The sequence below is a fragment of the Ornithorhynchus anatinus genome, chromosome 3, assembly GCF_004115215.2.
Source record: "Ornithorhynchus anatinus isolate Pmale09 chromosome 3, mOrnAna1.pri.v4, whole genome shotgun sequence".
Classification (NCBI taxonomy): Eukaryota; Metazoa; Chordata; class Mammalia; order Monotremata; family Ornithorhynchidae; genus Ornithorhynchus; species Ornithorhynchus anatinus.
In genome coordinates, this window is record NC_041730.1 from 64,119,625 (window position 1) to 64,146,080 (window position 26,456).

The following is a 26,456-nucleotide window of genomic DNA, read 5'->3' on the forward strand; positions in this document are numbered from 1 at the left end:
GACACTCAATCAGTCGAATTCTTTGAGCACTTACTATATGCACAGCACTGTACTAAGTGCTTGGGAGAGTACAGTACAACAAAGTTGGTAGGCCCGTTTCCTTGCCTATTTCATTTTATTGTCTGTCTCCCCCTTCTAGACTATGAGCCCGTTGTTGGGTAGGGATTGTCTCTATCTGTTGCCAAATTATACTTTCCAAGTGCTTAGTACAGTTCTGTGCACACAGTAAGCGCTCAATAAATACGATTGAATGAATGAATGAACAAGCTCACAAGCCTAGAGGAGGAGAGAGACGTTAATATAAATAAATGAATGGCAGATATGTACTAAAGTGTTATGGGTCAGGAGGGGTGACGAAAGGATACAAATCCCAGTGCAAAAGGATCGGCAGTCTTGGGCGAGTCACTAAACTTCTTTGTGCCTCAGTTCCCTCAGCTGTTAAATGGGGATTAAGACTGTAAGACCCATTTGGGATAGGAACTGTGTCCAACCTGTTTAACTTGTATCTGCACCAGCCCTTAGTAAGTGCTTAACAAATACCATTAAAAAAAAACAACTCCATTGTATTCTCCCAAGCGTTTAGGACAGTGCTCTGCACACAGTAAGTGCTCAATAAGTGCCATTGATGATGACAAATACCTCGCTGGGGGTGACAGAGGTAGCTGGGTCTCCCAGATAGCTCTGTCCGTACGTACCAAATCATTCCTGATAATCCTGCTCTCTGTCTGCTATGACCCTGAGGTATTTCGGTTGTTGTGGACGGTCTAGAGGCAGGTTATTTTACCCAGGGCCTCTAGGTTTATCACAAACACCTCCAAGCTCCGACGTGTTCCATCAAGCTTGAAAGGGAAGAAAACCACTAAGTTTTTTTTTGCTCAACCCACATCCCTCTGGGGGCAAATCCATCTAAAGCAGGGACTGGAGACCAAAATCTCTCAGGCAGCAAGGAGTTGGTCCCCAGCTGCCTCCGTGGTCTCTCTGCGGTTAACAGGGAGGAAAATCACATCTAGATTATCCGAGGCAATGAGGGAGTTGCCTTTCATAGCCCTCCCCGCTGGCTGCAGGAGGGAGCAGGCTGGTTTTAGCTAATTGATCATGGGTGGGAGTTTGGTAAATGGCCTAGGGCCTTTTTTTAATGATTTTTTTTAAGAGCTTACTATGTGCTGGTCATTGTACAAAGCACTGGGGTAGGCGCAAGCTAATCAACAGTTCATGTCCCACGTGGGGCTCGCTATCTTAATCCCATTTTACAGATGACATTACTGAGGCACAGAGAAGTGAAGCGACTTGACCGAAGTCACACAGCAGACAAGTGATGAAGCTAGGATTAGAACCCAGGTCCTTCCGACTCCCAGGTCCATGTGCTCTAACCACTAGACCACACACCTTCTCAGTGTGAACCCGGTAGGTAGATCCTTTTGAGAAACAGTGAGGAACAATTAAAGAGGCAGTCATCGCACATGCCCAGCATCGAAGCCAGCCCAAGATGCCTGGATATTTTTTAATGCTATTCGTTAAGCACTTGCTACGTGCCAGCCACTGTACTAAGCACTGGGGTAGATACAGGCTAATCGGATTAGAGACAGTGTCCCACATAGGGCTCACAGTGATGAGGTAACTGAGGCACAGAGAAGTAAAGTGACATGCCCTAGGTCACACAGCAGACAAGTGATGGAGCAGGGGTTTCTTCCGGTACTACATTTAGTTCTCCGATAGTGTGGTGTGAACTTTGGGATCAGCCATCTGACCGTGATGAAAACCGCTCAGTGGAAAGAGCCCGGGCTTCGGAGTCAGAGGTCATGGGTTCGACTCCCGGCTCTGCCACTTGTCAGCTGTGTGACTGTGGGCAAGTCACTTAACTTCTCTGTGCCTCAGTTACCTCATATGTAAAATGGGGATTAACTGTGAGCCTCACATTGGACAACCTGATTACCCTGTATCTACCCCAGCACTTAGAACAGTGCTCTGCACATAGTAAGCGCTTAACAAATACCAACATTATTATTATTATTATCTCTGACCCATCCACCACCCCTCATTCCCCCTAGGGATCTTAGTATCAGAGGAGCATGTTAGAAGAAACATGGCCTAGTGGATAGAGCACAGGCCTGGGAGTCAGAGGGACCTGAATTCTAACCCCGGCTCCGCCGCTTCTCTGTCAGGTGACCTTGGGCAAGTCACTTCACTTTTCTGTGCCTCAGTTACTTTATCTGTAAAATGGGGATTAAGACTGCGAGCCCCAGTGGATCAGGGACTGAATCCAACCCTATTTGCTTGTATCCACCCCAGCCCTTAGTACATCGTAAGCCCATAGCGAGCACTTAACAAATGCCACAATTATTATTATTAGGAGCAGGGTCAACTGAACATAAGCACTGCGGTTGTTCGGTCAAAGCCCAAGTTGGGTTAACCCAATGCTGCAAATGGTGAGGCTGGACCCTGGAGAATCCTTGGCATTAGTCCTGTTGTCCTGGGCTAGGGGAACTGACTTGCAGAGTTCCATTCGGGGACCCTTTCAGTTCTCAATCTACACTCCCTTGGGGAGCTCTTCTGAACCCAAAGCTTTGACGACCACCTCTTCACGGGTGACTCCCAAATCAGATAATAATAATAATTGTGGCATTTGTTAAGTGCTTACTATGTACCAAGTGCTTGGGTGGATACAAGCAAATGAGGTTGGACACGGTCCCTGTCCCACAGAGGGCTCACAGTTCCCAATCCCCATTTTACAGACGCAGTAACTGAGGCATAGAGAATTTAAGTGACTTGCCCAAGGCCACAGAGCAGAACCCAGATCCTTCTGAATCCCAGGTCTGTGCTCTGTCCAATAGACCACGCTTCTTCTCAGGGTTGGAATCTGCCCCTCCATCCCCGACCTCTCTTCCTCTCTGTAATCTTGCCTTTCCACCTGCCTCCGGGACATCTGAACATGGATGTCACGCTGGCACTTTTTTTTCAAGTGCTTACTATATGCCAAGCGCTGTACTAACCACAGGAGTAGATACAAGATAATCACTTTGAACACAGTCCCTGTCCCATATAGGACTCCCAGTCTTAATCCCCATTTGATAGATGAGGTAATTGAGGCACAGAGAAGTGTAATGACTCTCCCAAGGTCACACAGCAGACAAGTGGTGAGGCCAGTAAGAACATAGTAAGCACTTAACAAATACCATTATTATATGCTTAGGAATTATAGAAGAGTAAAATGGTGTGTTCCCTCTCTACTCTGGGTAAGTGAATGGCAGAGATTGTCTCTCTTTATTGCTGAATTGTACTTTCCAAGTGCTTAGTACAGTGCTCTGCATACAGTAAACACTCAATAAATATGACTGAATGAATGAAGGTATGAATGAACCTAGGTCCTCTGACTCCAGGCCCATACTTTTACAGCTAGGCCACTCTGCTTCAAGCCTAACATGTCCAAAACTAAACTCCTCCTCTTCCATCGCAAATTCCTCCACTTCATTTTCCCATCACAGCTGTCAACACTACCATCTCTCAAACCCTGACTTTGTCCTCAATTCTGCCCTGTTTTTCAACACCCCCATATTCAGACTGTCGCTGAATTGTATCAGTTCCAAACTCTCTCTTACTCTCCATCCAAACGTCTACCAGCCTGGTTTGGACACTTGCCATATTGAAGCCTGAGCACTGGATCAGCATCCTTGCTGACCTCCCTGCCTCAACTCTCTCCCCTCTCCAAAATATACTTCATTCTGCAACCCAGCTCACTTTTCTAAAATGGCATTCTGGAGTGTGGTTGGTGTGGTCTTGGGATTCTCTAAACAGAAACTAATACATGAAGCAAGGGAGCCCTGAGGCCCGAGAAGACACTGGAAAAATGCTGGTGTGTTAGAGTAGGAAATGTGTCTACCAACTTTGTTATATTTTACTTTCCCAACCTCTTTGTACAGTGCCCTGCGTCCAGCAAGCGCTCAATAAATACCACTGATTGATTGGGAGAGAGACAGTTTGTGGTTTTGAACAAGCTACCCCCTGCTTATATTTACATCCACAGTTCCCTTTCCCTTTCTATAATTTGAGCCTCCTCTCCCTCCTCCACCCCCCATAACCCAACCACTAATATTTCATTTAGTTCTACAGTTGGGCAGGGCCTGGGGGCATCTTAAATCGCTTTCCCTTCTCCTTCCATTTCCTCCCTGGTAATGTGGGGGAGGAGATGAGATAGAAATAGAAAAAAGAATTTATTTTTGCTATTAAAGGCCCAGCTCATACTTTCGAGTTGGGTCCTGACACCCAACCTATTGTTTATGATATTTATTAAGCAGTTACTGCATGCCAGGCACCGTACTAAGCACCAGGTTAGAGATACAAGGTAATCAGGTTGGACACAGTCCAACATGGGGCTCACAGTCCTAATCCCCATTTTACAGATGAGATAAACTGAGGCACCGAGAAATGAAATGACTTGCTCAAGATCACACAGCAGACAAGTGGCAGAGCTGGGATTAAAACCCAGATCCTTCTGATCCCAGGCCCGGGCTCAATCCAGTAGGCCGTGCTCCTTCTGAGACAGAGGAAGCCTTGATCCTTCCGGGCTGAAGAGTCTCCCGCACCAGCAGAAACTTAGGTTTCCAAATGCAGTCTCCCTTTCTGAGGGAACTGTCTTTTCAAAGTTATTTAAGGCCTCCTGTGAGGAGGGGGAGGCTGTTATATATTGTTGAAGGATCGATGCCCGTGTCTCTTGAAGTGAGGAGTGTGGCGGTGAAACTTCAAGGAGCGTGCGGCCATCAAGTCTGAACCCTGTGCTAGGAGCCAGCCTATGGAATATGTCAGGACAGAGCTGCCCATTTGCCCCTGAGGAAGGGGCAGGCCCGCCTCCTAGGTGGCACGAGCTCGTCCTGTGGTCCGAGGGAATCCCGCCTGGTGACTGATGGCTCTGTCAATGCTCAGACCCTCCAACAGTGCCCTTAGAATGACACTTGGCACATAGTAAGCGCTTAGGTACCATAATTGTTATTAATTATTACCTTCCAGGCCAGGCTTCAGCTCAGGTAGTAGGCCTTAATCCTTGAACTGCAGTTCCCCTTACTGCCCTCCAGAGAATTCCAGGCCATGGCCCCCAGTGACCGGCTCCTGGAAAAATAAAGCCAATGTGTGTCAGAGCTGTCCTATCGTATGGCAAAGGGCTGGGTGGAAATGAACTCCAGTAATTCCAGCTTGGGTGGGAGTCCAGACCACCTGCTCCACTGCTGACTCGCTGGCTGGCCAAGAGCAAGTCACCTTTTTGTGGTATTTATTAAGCAATTATTATGTGCCAGGCACTGTTCTAAGTGCTGGGATAGACACAAAGTAATAATAATAATAATGTTGGTATTTGTTAAGCTCTTACTATGTGCAGAGCACTGTTCTAAATGCTGGGGGAGATACAAGGTCATCAGGTTGCCCCACATGAGGCTCACCGTCTTCATCCCCATTTTACAGATGGGGTAACTGAGACACAGAGAAGTTAAGTGACTTGCTCACAGTCACACAGCTGACAAGTGGCAGAGCCGGGAATCGAACGCATGACCTCTGACTCCCAAGCCCGGGTTCTTTCCACTGAGCCACGCTGCTTCTTTAATCAGACTGGACACAGCCCAAGTCCCATGTGGGGCTCACCGTCTTAATCCCAATTTTACAGATGAAGTAATTGAGTTACAGAGAAACGGAGTGACTTGCTTAGGGTCACACAGCAGATAAGTGGTGTGTAGTCAGAATTAGAACCCAGGTCTCCCTGTCTCCGAGGCCTGTGCTTTAGCCACTAGACCATTTCTCTGTGCCTCAGCTTCCCCAACTATAATGAAACAGGGATAATGAACTGCCCCTCAGTAAGTAACAGGGACTTGAGAAATGCTAAATAAAGCAACCGACTCTGCCGGGACACGTGTTCCTACTTCAGGTGGAGAACCATATTGGAGTATTGGATAGACCGTGGGCCTGGGAGTCAGTTCTAATCCCACCTCCACCTTTTGAGTGCTGTGTGACCTTGGACAAGTTACTTCACTTCTCTGTTGCTCAATTCCCTTATCTGTAAAATAGGGTTAAGACTGTGAGTCGTATGTGGGACAGGGACTGTGTCCAATCCAATTAGCTTGTGTCAACCCCAGCACTTAGAACCCCAGCACTTAGAACAGTGCCTGACACTTAGCAAGTTCTTTACAAATACCACAATTATAATCATAATAATAATGTTGGTATTTGTTAAGCGCTTACTATGTGCAGACTACTGTTCTAAGCACTGGGGTAGATACAGGGTAATCAAGTTGTCCCTCGTGAGGCTCCCAGTCTTAATCCCCATTTTACGGATGAGGGAACTGAGGCAAAGAGGAAGTGAAATGACTTACCCAAAGTCACACAGCTGACAAGTGGCTGAGCTGGGATTCGAACCCATGAGCTCTGACTCCCAAGCCCGGGCTCTTTCCACTGAGCCACACTGCTTCTCTGTATGTGGTGGCCAGAACTCTACTGCGGAATTAGGAAATGTTCTCCCGACAGCAGACATCTCTCCGGCTTCAGCCAAATGGAGGGTTGGAAGAAACAGTTTTGAGCATGTGTGTGGCATCATCCAGCATGACTACACCAGCGCAGATTTCTTCTAACATGCGGTTTTTCAGGACCGCCACCCCTATTTGTTAGAGTAGCTGTAAATGGACTTTGTACTCCTTGGGAAAAGCATGCTCTATACATGGTCTAGTGGAAAGAACGCAGCCCTGCAAGTCAGGATACCTGGGTTTTAATCCTGGTTCTGCCACTTGCCTGCTATGTGGCCTTGAGCAAGACACTTAACTGCTCTGTGCCTCAGTTTCTTCATCTGTAAAATGGAGATTAAATGCCTATTTTCCCTTCCACTTAGACCGTGAGCCCCATGTGGGATAAGACAGATACAGTCCCATCCACGTGTATTTGTATCTACCCCAGCACTTAGTTTGACACATGGTAATGTCCTAACACCCCAATTATTATTATCATTATTGTTAAAAACCAGACTGAAGATGAACCAGGTATTTCTCACCCCTCTCCAGCCCATACATCACTTACTGCCCGCTTCATTTTTCTAAAGCATCATTCCTCCCACACTTCCCCTATCCTCCAAAACCTCCAGTGGCTGCATATCCATCCCCGCACCAAGCAGAAACTCCTGCCCATTAGCTTGTAGGCTCCCGATCTTCTATCTCCCTTACTACTTATTCTCGCTACGCCGGCTCTTTAACACAGTGCCAGGAACATAATAAACACTTAACAAATCGATCGATCGATCCATTGTATTTATTGAGTGCTTACTATGTGCATTGCAGAGCAACACACCACTATAACGGATACGTTCCGTGCCCACAACGAGCTTACGGTGTAGAGGGGAGACACAGATAGTAGTATTAATAGGTTAAATAAATTGAATAGGGTTTGAATTTCCCCCCTCCATCCCACCAATTCAGACTGTGAACCCTATGTGGAACAGGGACTATTTATAATAAGTTTGTAATGAGATACACCTGATTATCTTCTATCTAACCCAGTGCTTAGTACAGTGCCTGGCACATAGTAAGCACTTGACAGATACCATTAAAAAGGGGTTTTGCAAAATTTAAATCTATGCAGGTAGGACCTTTTGTATTCGAAAAATGCTGGTGTCAACTGTATTACAGACTGTGTGAATGTGGTCAGCCAAAAAGGCTATTGTAGAGGCTTGTCCTCCCTTCCACAGGAAGCCCGAATGGAGGTGGCACTTCAGGTGCTGGCAGTGACATCTCTGGGGAAATTGGGAAGGTGTCTCTCCTCTCCCTCCTTCGGCCTCTTTCAGTGTACAGTTTGGGACTCCAAATAAGCCACTTCATTTCTAATTGCCACTTTTAAAAAGCGGTATTTGTTAAGCGCTTACCATGTGCCGGGCACTGTTCTAAGAGCTGGGGTAGATTCAGGGTAATCACTTTGGACACCGTCCCTGTCCCATATAAGGACTCACAGTCTTAATCCCCATTTTACAAATGAGGGAACTGAGGCCCAGAGAAGTGTTCTGGCCCAAGGTTACATAGCAGACAAGTGGCGGAGCCAGACTAGAACCCAGGTCCTTCCTAGGCCCGGGCCCATGCTCCATCCACTAGGCCATGCTGCTTCTCCACTTGTATTTCTGCTGTAATCCCCATGAGACTGTGAGCTCTTGAAGGGCAGTGTATGGTTGTCTTGCTTTTCTTGTAAGCTCCCAAGTGCTTAGTACAGTGCTCTACATTGGAAGCCCTTCTAGACTGAATGCTCATTGTGGGCAGGCTGCCCGTCTACCAACCTGCCCGTCTACCAACTCTGTTATATTGTACTCTCCCAAATCCCTAGTACAGTAGTTTGCACACAGCAAGCGGCCAATAAATACAATTGATTGCTTGATGGACTGTACTCAGAAGCTCAAAAAATACCTTTGGTGATTATTGTTGATGACGAAGATGTCGCTTCTTCTGTTGCACTAGTGTGGAAAGGTGGCCTGGCGTCTCTTGGATCCCAGGAAAACATTGCTGAACTGGATGCCGATTTGTAAATTCCAAGCGCTTAGTACAGTGCTCTGCACATAGTAAGCACTCAATAAATACTATTGAATGAATGAATGGATACTTCTCGTCTGCTGCTCAGCTTCATGCAGACAGAAGCAGTGGGTAGAACACGGGTCTGGGAGTCGGAGGATCTAGGTTCCAATCCTAGCTCCACCACTTGTCTGCTTTGTGACCTTGGGCAAGTCACTTCACTACTCTGGGCCTCAGTTACCTCATCTGTAAATAGGGATTAAGACTGTGAGTCCTTATATGGGACATGACCTGTGTCCAACCTGACTAGCTTGCATCTACCTCAGTGGTTAGAAGAGTGCTTGGCAAATAAGCCTGATTCTGTTTATTGCCATTGTTCTTGTCTGTCCGTCTCCCCCGATTAGACCGTAAGCCCGTCAAAGGGCAGGGACTGTCTCTATCTGTTACCGATTTGCACATTCCAAGCGCTTAGTACAGTGCTCTGCACATAGTAAGCGCTCCATAAATACTATTGAATGAATGAATGAATATAAGCGCTTAATACCATACAGAAAAATTCAAAACAGACAGCCAGGTTTTATGTCCATGCTGACCCTTATTTACTGATGTCAATGTAGACTGGGAAACAGCTGATACTGAAACACCAGCCAATGAGCCAAGACAAGATGGAGCCTTTTCCTGCCTTTCTTAAGGAGCGAGAAGAGGCTGGCTAAATTCTCCAAGGGGCTGACTAGCCCTCTGGATTCTCCCCTGATCCTCTAGGCCTTAGCGATCATGACAGGGGACTCCCTGGGCGAGCTATACCAGCTGGTCGGTTCTGGCCCTGGCCCACTTGCTGGAGTGATCTCTAGCACCATGAAACAATAAAGGGCTGAAGGGGGCTGACAGGGTGGTCTGGTTAGGTGGTTAGCTCTCCTTGGAGAGAGATGATAGCATTATTACCCTAATGGCGGTGTGGTATTTTGTCCTTGGCTCATCCTCCGCACAGCATATTTTTTTTTTCCTTTTTGTTTCCAAACCCTGCAGTCACGGCCCTGTCTCCTGGAGGGCTCCCGAGCTCCTCTCCCGCTCTCCCTCGTGCAGATGTGAGGCGCTGAGTCGAAATCGGGTCAGAGCGGAAAACGAGAGGCTTTCCTACCCAAATTAAATTTTAACCTTTCAACGTGAGCCCCCCCAGAGGCTGCAGTTCGCGATTTAAATCATGGATTTAATGTGGCGAGTCATGAATGCTTTGCTTTCTCGAGTCACTGACCCCACCCCTCAGTTCCATCACCGTGACCTCTTGAAAGGAAGTGAACGGGGGTTTTGCTTCTGTTGCCCGCTCCCAGATGCTTGATATAGTGTTCTGCACTCCCTCTAGACTCTAGGCTCGGTATGGGCAGTGAATGTGTCTGTTTATTATTAAATTGTACTCTCCCAACTGCTTAGTACAGTGCTCCGCACACAGTAAGTGCTCAGTTAATATGGCTGAATGAATGAATGAGGTAAATGGATGAATGAGATGCTCAGAAAATACCATTGATGATCATCGTCGTTGGTGATAACAAGGATGTCATTCCCAGGGACTCCTTTCCTGCAATCGATAGCCTTCCCACTGACTTCTTGCTCTGGGATCATTTCTTCTCCGTTCCCATTTTCCAAGGGATTCATCATTCTGACGACCCCGGGATCCCTTCTGAAAGGTGTCATCAGAATCAAACCCAGACTGCAGCTCCCTCCGCCCTTCGGCCGCTACTCTGGATGCATGTAGACTACCGTGAGGTTTGACTCTGCCTCCGGGGCACCTCCGCAGGTGGACTTTCTCGGAGCCTTGATTGCCTCAACTGTAGAATGGGCATAAAAATCCTCACCTTCCTGTCTGGGCGGCAAGGAGGGAAGCTGAAATCAGTGAAGTTAGCCGATGTGAATGAGGCTCGGTATTCACTCTCGGCAAGTCGAACAGTTCTGCCTGGCTCCCATTGTGGAGCGGTGGGGAGGCGGTGATCCTCTTGGCCTTGGAAGATCACATCCTGTTTGAACTTGACATAGGCTGGCTTAGATTATTACTTTATTTTCCAATGTTTTTTGGCACGCGTATTCCCAACTCTCAGCAGTCTAATAGGTGAAGATGGTCTGACATTTTCTGGTTACGAGAAAAGAAAAAAAAAAATTCCCCAACCTGTGCCTGAATGAAAACATAAATGTTTTCCGTTCTCCTTTGGCCCACTGAACAGGGAAGAACCACAGGTTTGGTCGGGTGGGGGAAGCGATTGCAGGAGTTATTTGTCCACTTTTAGCTCCATCCATGAGGAAAAGGTGAATTCAAGATTTCCAAATTGACTACTGAAAGCAGCTTCCCAAGGTGTTTACAGTTTCAAAATGACCCGTTCGTATCAGCCACAGTACACGTCCACTTTGCGGTCGCCAAGAATAAACATCCCTCTTGAAATCACTGGCCAGTGACATTACAGTGCCTATTAATACCCAGGAAGGAGTGTTCGCTTTTACTCCTGAATAGACCTGGAAATATCTGTGGGCAGGGATTGTCTCTCTTTGTTGTTGAATTCTACTTTCCAAGCGTTTAGTACGGTGCTCTGCACACAGTAAGCACTAAATAAATATGATTGAATGAATGAAATAATGCCACTTCAAGGAAAGCAGGAAAACTTCATGAATCAGGGAGAAGCAGCTTGCCTAGTGGATAGAGCTTGGACCTGGGGGTCAGAAAGACCTGGGTTCTAATCCTGGCTCTGCCACATGTATTTACTGCATCTATAAAATGGGGATGCAGACTGTGAGGTCCATGTGGAACAGGGACCGCATCCAACCTGATTGGCTTGTATATACCCCGGTGCTTAGTACAGTGCCTGGCACATAGTAAGCAAAGCTTTTCTATAGTGAAGTTTTTCTGAGAGCGTAGTACAGTGCTCGACATATATGTGTTTAATAAATATCATTACTACTGTTTAGTACAGTGCTTTCCACACATTAGTGTTTAATAAATAAATGTACGCTGAAGGACACGTACATATGCACTAAAGGTAACTGATGTATTGATGTGACTTGGGATGATGGAAGGAAGGAAGGCATTTTGGAGGAGGTGGGCTTTCAGGAGGAGTTCAAATATTGGGAGAGTTGTGATCTGGTGATTTGGGGAGGGAGGAAGTTCTCAAGTCGGGGGAGCAGCATGAGTGAGAGGACGGAAGCAGAGAGTTAAGAGCCATAGCACCTTAGGGGCCAAAGAGTCTGGGCCAGCTGGGTATACAGCTGCTGCTGATGCAAAGCACTGAAAACTGCCTTGTCCCCAGAGTACCCCCAAATCTTCTCACTGTACCTCGAGCTCATCTATCTCACTGCCGACCTCTCCCCCACATCCTGCCTCTGGCATGGAATGCCCTTCTTCCTTGTGTCAGAGAGGCAATTGCTCTCCCCACCTTCAAAGCCTTACTGAAGGCGCAACCCCTCCAAGAAGCCATCCCCGATTAAGCCCTTCGGTCTTCTTTTCCCACTCCCTTCTACTTCATCCTGACTTGGTACCTGGATTGATTCCCCTCTCCCAGCCCCACGGCATTTATGTATATATCTGTAATTCATTTATATTAATCTTTGTCCCACCCTCTAGACTGTGAGCTCGTTGTGGGCAGAGAACGTATCTGTTTATTGTTCTATCGTACTCTCCCAGGCACTTAGTACAGTGCTTTGTACACAGCAAGCACTCAGTGAATACGACTGAATGAAATGGATGAATGAAATTGCCCGTGGGCCTAGGGAGAGGTGGTTAGGGGTTGGGAGGGGATGGCTGGCCTTCACAAAGCTCCAGGGTTGGGGATGAGGTGAGCTTCCGGCTCGGCCCCCGAGCTCGGTGAAGTGAGAGAAATCCCACGGGGCCCTGGTTCGCTGGGTAGGAGCTGCAGGCCATTGGCAGGATTAAGTCAGGAAGCCGACAAGTGGGCTCTTCGTCCAGTCTCTCTCTTCCTCTGTAAGGCAAGAAGGGCTAGCCACTGACCACCCTGCCCCCAAACAGGAGGCATGAGACTTTTCACATCAACCCCTGGAGCCAAGCCAATGGGGGTTCATGGCCCTACTTACCCAGAGAGCACTTGCATCCTGTTTTCAGGTGGCCCTGACCGGGTGCCCTGAATAACCAAAAGGCAGATGCTCGTGTTAGCTTAACCCAGAGGCCTGAAGTGCCGGAGAAAAGCATGTGTCTGGCTGACGGCAGGGACCGTGTGGCATTGGTAAATGTGAGGCCAAGGCACATTTTGCAGGCCAGATGGCCTGCTTATTGCAGGCCTAATGGCTTATAAAGTGCATGTAAGTCTGCCTGACAACCTCATATTATAAAGCAAGAATGAAAATGATAACATTAACAATAATAATGCACTCAAGTGAGGTTATTACCACTGTTCTTATTGCACTGACTATCTCCTTGCACCACTTTTCTGAATGGCTTGGGTCTCTCCATTACAATTTGTATCATCAATTACGATAACACTAGAACATTGGATTTCCCCAGGAGCTTTGTTTCAGATATGACTGACTGACTGGCATGTGATCTAAAATATTCTCACAAATTCATTTTTTTTTTTTACTTCAAATATATCAAGAGCATCATGCACATTATCAGTGTTGTTATTATTATAAATTGAATACTGTATTTTAGAAATGAGGAATAATTTGTTAAATGATTTAACAGAAGAATATTCACTGACTTGAGGTGATGAAAGAAAAAAAGAAACGATAATAATAAAGCTGTAAAATTCAGAAGCATACATTCAGATTCATATGCTTTCTGACAGCATGTTTTCCATATATTTTTTTGGTTTCCTTCACTTACTCTTCCAAAACAAGAGAATCATATTTTCCAAAGTTTCTTTTTTTTGGTTTGTTTCCGCCTTTTCCGCTGCCCTGCTTTTCCCTCCAGTTGGTCCTCAGCTTACTCTATGTCAGACACTGTGGTAAGCCCCGGGGTAGGAACAAGATCATCAGGTCACACACACAGTCTCTGTCCCACCTGGGGCTCACAGTCTGAGATATTGAGAACAGGTATCTTATTCCCATTTTATATGTGAGGAAATGAGGCACAGAGATGTCAAGTGACAGGGTCAAGGTCACACAGTAGGCCAGTGACAGAGCTGGGACCCGGGCCTCCTGGCTGACCATCCCACTTTCCTTCCACTGGGCTAAGCTTTCTCCCCATACCTTCTTGATGTTTTTGTTCCTCTTTCATCACCTCAAGTCAATGAATATCTTTCTATTATATCATTTATTGAATTATTCTTCGTTTCTAAAATACAATATTCAATTAAGCTGTCCTGTGGCACATTCAATTCCCAACGCAATCATAATTTATATTGCTTTTTTGTTCCCTCATCATTTCGATATATTCATATTCGTATACAGACAGTCCTGAGACTTACGACCCAGTTTGTTCCTGAGAACTGCGTCTGAAGTAGCAGTGCTGAAATTTGGAACCAGTTTTCTCATAGGAACAGTGTGACAAAAGGGAGGCTGCTTCCTCAGCCTGGGTCAGATATCCTTTTTTCCCCAGAATTACCCAGAATTCTGTATTCAGTCAATCATGGGTTAAGTAGCCTTGCCTTGTCTTATGCCATTGAGTCATCTCTGACCCATAGCGATGCCATCTCTCCCAGAATACCCTACCTCCATCTACAATCATTCAGGTAGTGTATCCATAGAGGTTTCTTGGTAAAAATACGCATGTAATTTCCCATTGCCTCTTTCCATACAGGAAACTCGAGTTTCCACCCTCGACTCTGTCTCATGATGCTGTTACCCAGCACAGGGGAATTTTGACTTGTAGCACATTGCCTTCGACTCGCTAGCCACTCCCCAAGCTAGGAATGGAATGGACGTGCTTCTGCTTGACTCTCTCTCCCATAGTCAAGACTGGTAGCGTGCTGGAAACTCTCCAGGTGCGACCCTGAAAGGGAGTTAAGTAGCAGTAATAATATTTATTAAGCACTTACTGTATGCAGAGCACTGTACTCAGCTCCAGGAAAAATACATAGGTGGGAATTAGCCATGGTGCCTCATGGGGCTCACATTCTGAAGCAAGTCATGTAGCGCCATGATAATCAGCTTCTTCTTCAACGGAGGTAAAATGAATGTGTCTACACTCCTTGATGACCAACTCCTAGCCTCATCCCTCCCCTCAATTAAGGAAATAAAAGTTTTCCCGTTTCCACTCACCCACCCACAGCCCATGCCCCAGTAGCTAGATCCATAAAGGTTATTGTAAAGTTGAAACCATAAAGCCGCAACAGGGTGTAAATTTAGAAGCATTCCAGGTCATTTCACTTCTCTGTGCCTCACTTCAATTCTCTCTGTCTCAGTTTCCTCAACTGTAAAATGGGGATTGAGACTGTGAGCCCCACATGGGACAAGGACTGTGTCCAACCCAATTTGCTTGTATCCATCCCAGCGCTTGGTACAGTGCCTGGCACATAGTAAGCACTTAACAAGTACTATTATTATTTTTAAAGTGCCATTCATCTTAATTCTGAACTTCATAAGTGTGTGTGTGTGTGTGTGTGTGTGTGTGTGTGTGTGTGTGAGAGAGAGAGAGAAAGAGAGAGAAAACATTGTCCGAACTAAGACTCATGCTAGCCGAGCTGGTTGAAAAATTCAAAGGATCAAAATTGAATTTTATTCTTTCCCTGAGGGTCACCCCAACTAGATTTACCCTGTGCCAGACTAGCTCCATATTCAATTATCAGCTTTCTACTGTGCCACGCAGCAGGCGATGGGTTGGAGAATTCCCCTTCCCTCTCGACATTTAGAGCAGAGGAAGCCGAGGCCCGGACAGGCGGAGAGATAGAGAGACAGGAGCAGAGCCAGGGAAAGAGAGTGCAGCTCCTCCACTGTCTCCGCCATGTTGATCAATCCACCCTGCCCCTCCAGAACCCTCATCCTTTATTTATTCATCCTTCGGGGCATCTTTAACCCCCGGTTAATTTTAGTCTCCTCACCACACCATTCCCAAGCCTCCCCAAGGTGAAAGGGAAGAGGGGGGAGGGGCAGGAGCAGGTCTGCTTTATGAATTAATTGCACGGCAGCGAACAGGCCGTTGGAAAACCCAGAGAACAGTGAAATCCCACTCGGGACTCTGCTCTGTAATGAATTACAGTTTCTTCAAGGTTCACTGCGTGTCTTTAGTTAAGCAACTGTTGGAGGCACTTGATTTTTCTGTTTTAGTCCTCATCTCCATCTGTTCCTCATCTTCTAGTGCTCCCGCCCCCGCTTTACTCCCATCCTTCCCCCGGAGCCTTGTAGAGGGTCTCCCGGTCCCCTGCCCCATTGATCTTTGCTGGTCTTTGTTGAGGCCAACCTTGAACATAAGCCCTACCCACCAGCTCAGAGAGAAACCCTGGCTTTTCTGGGACCTGTTTACTTCCCAAACCCTCCCTTGCTTTGCACCCAACCCCAGTACTCCTCTCTCACAGGGTGGAGCCCAGCCACGGAATCACAGCTGCAATCTCACATGCTCTTTCCCTTAAGCTCTTCCTGTGGACAGTAAGCTCCTTGAGGGCAGGGGTCGAAACTACCAGCTCTAGCCAGCGCTTGGCACATAGTAAGTGCTTAACAAATTCCATCACCATTGTACTGAACTTTTCCAAGCACTTAGTACAGTGCTCAGTAAGTAACATTGATTGATTGTTTGTGCAGCTCCCAGCGGGAGAATGGAGATGAGAGAGCATCTCCTCTGTCTTGTGTGTAAGCTCCTTGAGGTTTGGGTCCACGTGTACATATTCATTCATTTAATCATATATGTTAAGCCTCACGTGGGACCACCTGATTAACCTGTGTCTACCCCAGCGCTTAGAACAGTGCTCTGCACATAGTAAGCGCTTAACAAACACCAACATTATTATTATTATTATTAAGCACTTACTGTCAAAGAGCACTGTTCCACTGGAGATACTTGTGGTAATGAACTCTCCCAAGCACTGAGTTAAGTGTTCTGCACCCGGTAAGCACTCAATAAATACCATCGATTGATTGATTGATTGAATCATCAGCTTTCTGAAGTAGATTTGGAGGCTAGGAGGGGAGTTTCTGATAGACAAAGAAAATACGTCTCATCACCTTCCACCACTTCACCAAATGAGATAGAGGCACCAAGCCAGGTGGATGGCAGCCAATGTGACTTGGGAACCTCTGGCCTTCGTGCCATACTTACAGGATGCATTATCGTGTAAGTGCGTCCTGAATTGGGAATTAGGAAAACTGAGTTCTGGGCTTCAGCTTCTCTACCACCCAGTCGGGTACTTAATCTCTGTTTCCCTCGGTTGAGGACAGATGAAGTGAGAGATGTTTAACAAGCTTAGAGCTGTTGAGAAGACATCGCCATAAAACTCGCAGGCGTCCTTATTTTGTTTCTCAGATGAGTTCAGTCTTCTATGGCCCGATGACTTCTGTCAACCTGCAGCCTGTGGACCAGTGTGGATTTGCTTACTGTTGTGCATTTTCATCAGGGAGGCTCCTGAACTCAAAGCATCATCTTGGGCAGGGAGCATCATGGGCAGGGAACTAGACTGTAAGCTCCTAAACAATAATAACAACAGTAATAATAACTGTGGTATTTGTTAAGTGCTTACAGTGTGCTAAGCACCGTAATACGTGCTGGAGTAGCTACAACATAAGACCCAAATGAGGCTTACACTTTACGTAGGAAAGAGAACGGGAATTGAATCCTCATTTTGCAGTTGAGGTAACTGAGACACTGAGAAGTGAAGCGACTTTCTCAAGATCACACACAGCAGGTCTGTGGCAGAGCTGGGATTAAACCCTCGGGTCCTCCGACCCCAAGCCCAGGCTCTTTCCACTAGGCCATGCTGCTTCCGGAGCCTAGCTCCCTGTGGGCAGGAAACGAGTCAACCGACTCTGTTATATTGTACTCTTCCAAGCTCTTAATATAGTGTTCTGGCCACAATAAGTGCTCAATAAATACCACTGATTTTGATTGATTGATTGTGGGTTGCAGAATGAGGCATGCATTGTCTTCCATTTGGAAAGACTGGCCTGCTATCATCAGTACAGTTGCCTGGTCTTTTGGCCCGGGCTAAAGCCTGCTCACTGGCTGGAGTGGAGCACTTCACAGAAAAGGTAGCATGCCTAAGTATCTGGTGCACTCCTGATCATTTCAGAGTATTGAACCCTCAGAATTAAGTGCCCTAGCATCAAAACTCTGCTCCCCTTAACACAACTACGATGTGTAGGATATGTGAAAAGAACGAGCAATGGCAGGATGGCCGAAAGCTGCCCTATGGTCAGCTGAGGGTAGTAGACCTGCCATCAAGAAGTGGAGAGCTCTCGAAGTAAAAATCTCACACCGAAAGACAGGCAAGGAGGCAAAAGAGAGAGGAGTGCAAGATGAACATTAACCAAAGGACTACAAGGCACGACCTTTTTATGAGCCCATTGTGTCTGGGCCTGAGGCCCCTCCTTTAGCCTTTTCACACCCTCGTAGGTTTATTTCCTCATCAGTGATGTCTTTGATTTTGAAGCACAGGAGTGTGCGCAAGTAATACAATCATTGCTTTTTCAACAAACCATCTCGATAGACCGCCCAAACTTGTGGAGATCCATTTCACAGAAGGGGACCATGAGATTCGAATGGCTTTCCTGGAGTCACAGGTTGGTGTAGGGTGTCTTCCCCCATATGGGTCCAAGAGGTCGATCTGTCAGCTTGTAGCGTGGTCCACTCCAACTTGACAGTCAATCAATCTGTCAATTGTATTTAATGAGTGCTTACTGTTTGCAGAGCACTGTACTAAGTGCTTGGGAGAGTCCAGTACAACAGAGCTGATAGAAATGCCCCCTACCCACAATGAGCTTTCAGTCTAGAGGGGGACTTATATATAATAATAATACTAATTATAGTACTCAAGTGCTTACTATGTGCCAGGCACTGTACAAAGAGCTGGGGTGGACACAAGCAAATAGGGTTGGACACCATCCCTGTCCCATGGGGGCTCACAGTCTCAATTCCCATTTTACAGGTGAGTTAACTGAGGCACAGAGGAAATGAAGTGACTTGCCCAAGGTCACACAGAAGACAGGTGGCAAATCCGGGATTAGAACCTGTGACCTTCTGATTCCCAGGCCCTTGCTCTATAATAATAATAATAATGTTGGTATTTGTTAAGCGCTTACTATGCGCAGAGCACTGTTCTAAGCGCTGGGGTAGATACAGGGTAATCAGGTTTCCCATGTGAGGCTCACAGTTAATCCCCATTTTACAGATGAGGTAACTGGGGCACAGAGAAGTTAAGTGACTCGCCCACAGTCACACAGCTGACAAGCGGCAGAGCCGGGAGTCGAACCCATGACCTCTGCCTCCGAAGCCCAGGCTCTTTCCACTGAGCCACGCTGCTTCATCCACTATGTCATGCTGCTTCTTATATATATTTCCCTATATTCTGTTTCTTCGCTTATCTAAATTTATTTAATGTCCACCTCCTCTACTAGACTAGACTGTAAGCTCCTTGACGGCAGGTTTTGTAGCTCCCAACTCTATCTGGAATGGTCTCAACCTTGTGGGGAAGACAAGGCAGTGGCACTAGATTGGATTCCTTCAGGTTCCCCATCCTGTCTTTGGGGAACACAGAGCGTAGTCCTTTCCGAGCCCCCAGCGCTCCCTCGAAGGAGATTGGCCCTGCACCCTCTGCAAAGCCAGGGGACCCAAACGAAAGAGGAGAGGAGCCTCCGGAGGCGGGTAGAAGTGGGCGACTTCAGCTGCCGGAGCTTCTGTTGTAGTTGCGGTATTTTCCGTCCAACCCCAGCGTGCAGCTGTTGTTTGGGAAATACAGAAGCTTCTGGCTTTCCTATCCTACCCTGCTTCTCCGTGGAGCAGTAAAAGTCCGCTAGGAGAGATAACTACTTTGGCATGTAAATCTCCATGAGCTTTGTCTCAGGGGATAATGGTGAGCTAGCTACCCACTGGATGAATTATCCTCCTCCCCCGCCTTTTTTTTTTTTTTTTAAGTTCAAGTTTTCATTGCCCGACTGCTAGCGGCCCCAAGGAGCCATCTGTAGGAAAGATGTTCCCCAAGATGGATTTGGCAAGGGTCAGAGGCCGTTGACACGCACCAAGTTGTTGAGTGCCTGTCTGGGGTCCAGTAACATCTTGCTTTTGGCTTGTCAGGCTCAGAGGCCCAAGAGAACATTGTGCACCGGGGGTAAACGGAAGGAAAGTTCCCTCATTTCAGTTCCCCCTTTCTTCCTGAAATTGGGGAAGCAATCCCTTAGGGGCCGAGTCGACCTGCACGTAATGAAATAGGAAGAGGCGGGTGAGGTTGTCCGGGGGCAGTCGAGAGGCGTAATGATGTGAGGTATGGACCCACACCTTCTTTCAAATTTTTCAAAAAACAATTTAGATATAGGACTGTTCTCCAGGACCAGCTTACAGGCACATTTCTCGTTGTGCCCTTTAGACTGGATCCTGTGCCCAGAGTCATCTTGGACCCTCCTTATGCCCTGTAGACTAGAGAAGAACCAGGGCAGTAAATGTGTTGTGTCAATCAGTCAGGGAGCCCGAGAAGCAGCATGGTCCAGTGGATAGAGCATGGTGGGCCTGGGAGTCAGAAGGACCTAGGTTCTAATCCCGATTCCATCACTTATCTGCGGTGAGACCTAGGGTAAATGAATTTTACTTCCATTTGCCGCATCTCTAAAGTGGGGTTTAGGACTCTGAGCCATGTCAGGGACTATGTCCAGGCCGATTTGCTTGCATCTACCCCAGCGCTTAGTACAGTGCCTGACACAAAATAAACCCTTAACAAATACTACAGTAATTATTAGTATTATTATCATTATGTCAGTTAGGAAGACCCATCGGTCATACTTATTGAGCTCTTGCTATGCGTACAGCCCAGTACTAAGTGCTTGAACTATTACAGTTGTCTTTCTCTGTTGGTGGTAACAGTGAGCCGGGAACAACTCTCCAGGTAGTCAGAGGTCTTTAGAGAGAGGTTGATATGCAAAGTAGACAACTGAACAAGACCCCCTTTTTTTTTAATGGTATTTGTTAAGTGCGTATTATGTGCCAGGCACTGTACTATGTACTGGGGTAGATACAAGATAATTGGGTTGGGCATAATCCCTGTTCCACGTAGGGCTCATGGTCATAATCCCAGTTTTATTCATTCATTCAATCATATTTATCGAGTGCTTACTAAGCACTTGGAAAGTACAATTCGGCAACAAATAGAGACGATCCCTTCCCAACAACGGGCTCACAGTCTAGAAAGGGGCGAGAGACCAGAACACAAAGCAAAACAAGTAGACAGGCATTAATAGCGTCAATATAAATAAATAGAATTATAGATATATACACATCATTAATGAAATAAAATAATGAATATGTACATATATATACAAGTGTTGTTTTACAGATGAGGTAATGGAGGCAAAGGTAAGTGACTTGCCCAAGATCACACAACAGACAAGTGGAGGAACCGGGATTAGAACTCAAGTCCTCTGACACTCAAGCCTGTGCTCTTCCCTGAAATACAGTGCTCTGCATTCAGTAAGCACTAAACAAATACCAATGAAATAGTCAGGGTTATTCATTGAACGCTTACTGTGTGCAGAGCACTGTACTAAGTGCTTGGAAGAGCACAGTGAAGTAAAGTTGGTAGACACGTTCAAAGCGTGGTACCCAATGTGGTACCCGATGGGTGCCACAATTATTTACCCATTGAGGAAGCACGGAAGATCCCACGAGTTTCCATCTCTGATCCTGGGGCTCCATCTCTCTCTCTTCTCGTCGACTGCCTTCCGAGGGAAGAAAGCTCTGAGCCAGACCTGGTATTCTATGTATCCGAAAGGGTCTGGCGGAGTCAGATAAAGGGCAGATATTTTGGAGAAACAATCAGCGGCTTCTTTGAATTTGTTTTTCGAGCCAGCTGCTCGAAAGTGGAGGAAACAAAAGTACGAAATGAACGAAGAGGCAGCAGTAGAAATGGGGAGGCTGGGGGAGGGGCGATACCTCTAGAATGTGCGTTACAAATGTCACCCAATCAATCACACATCTCAGGGCAGGCCGCGTGGGTCAGAGTTCCGAGCTCTCGTCCGTGAACTCTTTCGGGTCTCTGAATTTCCGCTGGCTCCCCGGATGACTTGCCCTCAGTTAACTGCTTTGGTTACTTCACCAATGAAGGGGGATGGGTGGAGGAGCCTGGTCAAGTACTTAGAGCTGGTTACACCTCTGAAATCAAGGGCTGACTCCAGGCTTGTTACTGCCGTGGTTCAGATGGATGCCATCGGCTTTAAGGCACTCAATCAGCTCTCTACCTAATCTCACTGCTCTCCTGCACAACCCTGCCCATACACTCTGCTCCTCTAACGCCAACCCACTCTCTATACCTCAGTCTTGTCTACCCCTTCACCGACCCCTTGCCCATGACTTCCTTCAGGCCTAGAACTCCCTCCTGCTTCATAATCTACAGTCCAACACTCTCCCCACCTTCAAAACCCTCCTAAAATCATACCTCCTCCAAGAGACCTTCCCAGACTAAGCCCTTTATTTCCCTCAATCCACTCCCCCACTTCATCAACTACCTGCTTGGTTGTGTAGCCGTTAAAGACTTTATAACTTGCCCCAGCCCCTCAATACCTACGTAACTCTTTCTACACCCTACTATTTCCCCTATCCATAATCTACTTTAATGTCCATCTTCCCCTGTAGACAGAAAGCTCCTTGTAGGCAGCAATCATGTCTACCAATCCTGTTGAACTGCACTATTCCCAAGCGCTTAGTAAAGTGCTCAGTAAACACCATTTATTGATTCATTGATTGATTGGCTATCATTGCCTTGGAAATACCCAGCTCTCCCCTTTCATGGGAATTCATCTCAAGCAGGAAAGACATACTGTACCTCTTAGTCACTCAGCTGTATTCATGTTGTTATTGTTGACACTAATAATTGTTGCTATAATGCTATTGTTCCTTTTTCTGAGAAATCTGAGTTAAATGATTTGATTTGCAGATGGGTTTGTGGCTTTGCCTTATACCTGCTGAGCAAATTTTGCTTTTATTTTATACTTTAATTGACTTTTGGAGTCGGGGAGACCTGACTTACAGAAATAGGTTTTAATGCGCTTCTAATTATTTTCGAACATTCATTCCCCTGACTCTGTTCCAGAGGGTGATCATGCAAATGGGTTAAACTAAACTCTTCTCACCCCACTCCCCCCCTAAAAAAAATGCCCAGAACAAAGGGAAAATGACTTCCTTCGGCTTCTGGGTTTGTGATTGTCACTTTGCTCCTGAGGCTTGTTTGGGAAAGTGGACTGTAGGCATTGCCTACCTCACTACCTGGGATAGACCTAGCTCTGCCTACCTTCTGCCAACTCTGATGCCATACAATTGCCCAAGTGACTCGGGAGCAGGGCTGAGCAGAGCTAAGCAAAACGGCCATGGTACTCCCGAGGCAGAGGCGAAGCCAACTCTGTAGAATCGTACTCTCCTGAGCACTTAGCACAGTGCTCTGACACAGTAAGTGCCCATTAAAAGCAATGATTGATAGATTGATGAAGTCAATGGAACGAGTTATTAGAGCCCAACATATTAGATTTGACATGGGCTTCTTGGGACTTGTCGTCCCAGCAAGTGCACGAGGAAGGCCACATTGTTACACGTGCCACAGTGCCACTGGGCTGAGTTTTGGGGAAGCTGACATCCCCTCTTGATATGCAAATCCCCAAATCTGTACTGGGGGCCAGGGAAGAGAGGAAGAAAGAGAAGCAATGTGGCCTAGTGGGAATAGCATGGGCCTGGGAGTCCGAGGAGGTGGGTTCTAATCCTAGCTCGGCCACTTGTCTGATGTGTGACCTAACTTATCTGTACCTCCATTACCTCATCTGTAAAATGGGGATTAAATCTTCTCTTTGTCTTAAACTGTGAGTCCTATGTAGGATAGGCACTGAGTTCAATCTAATTATCTTGCATCAACCCCAGTAGTTAGAACTCTGCTTTCGTACATAGTAAGCACGTAACAAATACCGTAAAAAAAGGACGGGGGGAAGAAGTAGAGTGGACCCTTATAGGCTTCTCGTCTGAGCTAGGAAAGAGGTGATGTCAGAAGACTTGGGTTCTAATCCCAGATCTGCCAATTGCTTGCTGTGTGAACTTGGGCAAATTACTTAACTTCTCTGTGCCTCCATTCCCTCAACTGTAAAATGGGGATTAAATACCTGTTCTCCCATCTACTTAGGCTGTGATTCTCATATGGGACAGAGACTGTGTCTGACCTAATTAACTTATACCTCTATCCCAGTGCTTAGAATGGTATTTGATGCATAGTCCTGTAAACTGTAAGCTCATTATGGGCAGGGAAATTGATGATGATGATGGTTTTTGTTAAGTGCTTACTATGTGCCAAGCACTGTTCTAAGCGCTGGGGTAGATACAAGGTAATCAGGTTGTCCCATGTGGGGCTCTCATTCTTATTCCCCATTTTACCTATGAGGTAACTGAGGCACAGAGAAGTTAAGTGACTTGCCCAAAGTCACAGAGACAAGTGGCGGACCCAGAATTAGAACCCACGACCTCTGACTCCCAAGCCTGTGCTCTTTCCACTAAGCCACACTGCTTGTCCAAGCATATAATATGGTGCTCTGCATATAGTAAGTGCTCAATAAAAATGATTGATTGATTGGTAGTGAGTGTTTAACAAATACCATAAAAAAGTACTCTCCTAAAAAATGTGTTGTTTCCAAGTTAGCGGCAGCAGGAGGGAGGACTGGATTTGAACTTGGAAGGGCTGAGCGTCTATGTGCTGCATTGGGTATGTCTCTAGCCCCTAGAGGTTCTGTTATTTCTATGTCAAAGGGTCACCCTGGATTTCATGCTAAACCTTCCAAGTGAAACACTTAATTCAGAAAATCTGGGCAATGAGAAATCAGTTTGTTTATGGGGATATAAGAGGTTTCTGCTCCTCCCTGACTTATTCTCATCTGGTGAAATGAATCCAGTTGGCTAAAGGAATAATGAAGAAAGCAGTTCCCACTCCACTGGTGCTGTAACTGATCTTTCAAAAATTTTAACTTGTCCGGTGCTGCCTCTCCATTCATCTTCCTCTTTTAGCAACCTGGGAGAAAGGCTAATGCTAGCCAAATTCTCCAGGTCACCACGGACTCCTCAGCCCAAAGTTTTAAGTGAATAAGTGCCAGGGTTGGGAAGGGGTGGATGGGGATGGGGTCCTCCTGGGGCTAAGTTGGAAATGAGGTGAGTAATTCTCAAACCCAGGTCCTAGCCTCAGGCTCCAGCCCTGATTCCCCAACAGCCCTTGGGATGGCCACGTGACCGACCGACGTTACCATGGTGCCCACTGACCTGGGGGAGGCACATTCCCTGCCCACAACGAGCTTAGAGTCTTGAGGGAATTTAGGGACAGATTTCTAATTTTGATTCGGGGGGGGTGAATCCATATCAAACCTATCATGTGGCAGAATAAGCCAGCAAAGGGTAGACAAGCACAGTTCCTCATCAACCTCTCTTTATTCTCCTCATTATCCCTCCTCCCTCCCCATGAGTCTGAGGAGGGGATGGATTCCCCTTAACTCATAATCTTACCAGGTAGCAAGGCTCCAATGGGAGCACTTCAGAGTAGTAATAGTAGTAGAATTTTTCCCTCTAGACTGTAAACTCATTGCGGGCAGGGAACGTGTGTACCAACTCTGTTATATTGTACTCTCCCAACCTCCTAGAAGAATGACCTGCACACAGTAAGCACTCGACAAATACAATTGATTAGTTGATATAGTAATAGCAGCAGCAAGTGTTGACTGTGTACACAGCACTGAACTAAGGACTGAGAGAGAATACCCCGGTGGGAATTAAACGCGGTCCCCGTCCCTTTTGGGTCTCACAATTTCCAAGTTTAACTGGGGAGAAAGGACTGGAGAAGGGATAGAAGCGGCATGGCCTAGTAGAAAGAGCTCTGAAGCCAGAGGAGCTGAATTCTAATCGTGGCTCTATCACTTGTCTCCTGTGTGACCTTGAATAAGCCATTTAAATCATTCTCTGGGCCTCAGTTACCTTATTTGTAAAATGGAGATTAAGATTGTGAGCCCTATGTGGGACAGGGACTGGGTCCAACCTGATTATCTTGTATCTACCCCAGATCTCAGTACAGTGCCTAGCACATAGTAAGCACTTGACAAGTATCAATTAAAAAAAAGACACATCAAGAGTGATGAAACGTTAATACATACCACAGACACATAGAATTGGCTCCAAGTCTGGGCGGCGATGGAGGAGTGTGGGAGCAGGCTGGTAGTAGGGATCCTCGATGATGGGAAGGAAGGCAGTGGTTAACAAGGTGCTTTTTTCAGCGCTGACGGAGGGGTCCGAGAGCTCACGCGAGTGGCTTTGATCCCCGGCCTGGTATGCACAGAGCATGTGCTCTTCTAGACTGCAAGTTCATTTTGCGCGGGGGACATGTCTACCAACTCTGTTAGGTTGTACTTTCCCAAACAGTACAGTGCTCTGCACAGAGTAAGCACTTAATAAATACTTATTGATTGCTTGACAAGAGCAGGCACTGTCGGTGGCTGGAGGAAAGGCGGTGGTTTCCATGATGTTTTTCTTGGGGGGTGAGGGGGTGGAGGGGTCCAGGAGCACATGGGAGCAACTTATATTCCCTTCCCAGCACTCATGGTATATGACAGGAGCAGGATACTCAGTGTGGGGAGGGAAGGTATTCATATCAGTGGAGAAAACAAGAATACATGCTTTATCTGTCAGCAAGTGATCTTGGCTTCAATCCACCCATCCATCACTTTCTGCAGTTATTCCACATTGTCCCAACCCTTTGGGGTTCCAGCTATTTACTCCTGGTTCTGGTTTCCCCTTCCATAAAATGGGGTCGATGCTATTCTCTGCTTCAGATGAAGTGTGAGGATTGTCCACGGAAAGTCGGTAAATTCTGTTGA

The 26,456-nt window shown here is 46.6% G+C and overlaps 1 protein-coding gene across 3 annotated transcripts in view; it reads left to right on the top strand.

The window, feature by feature from the left end:
* CTIF (cap binding complex dependent translation initiation factor) overlaps positions 1-26,456 on the top strand; it is a 402,154-nt gene that overhangs the window by 227,285 nt on the left and 148,413 nt on the right. The window lies entirely within an intron of this gene.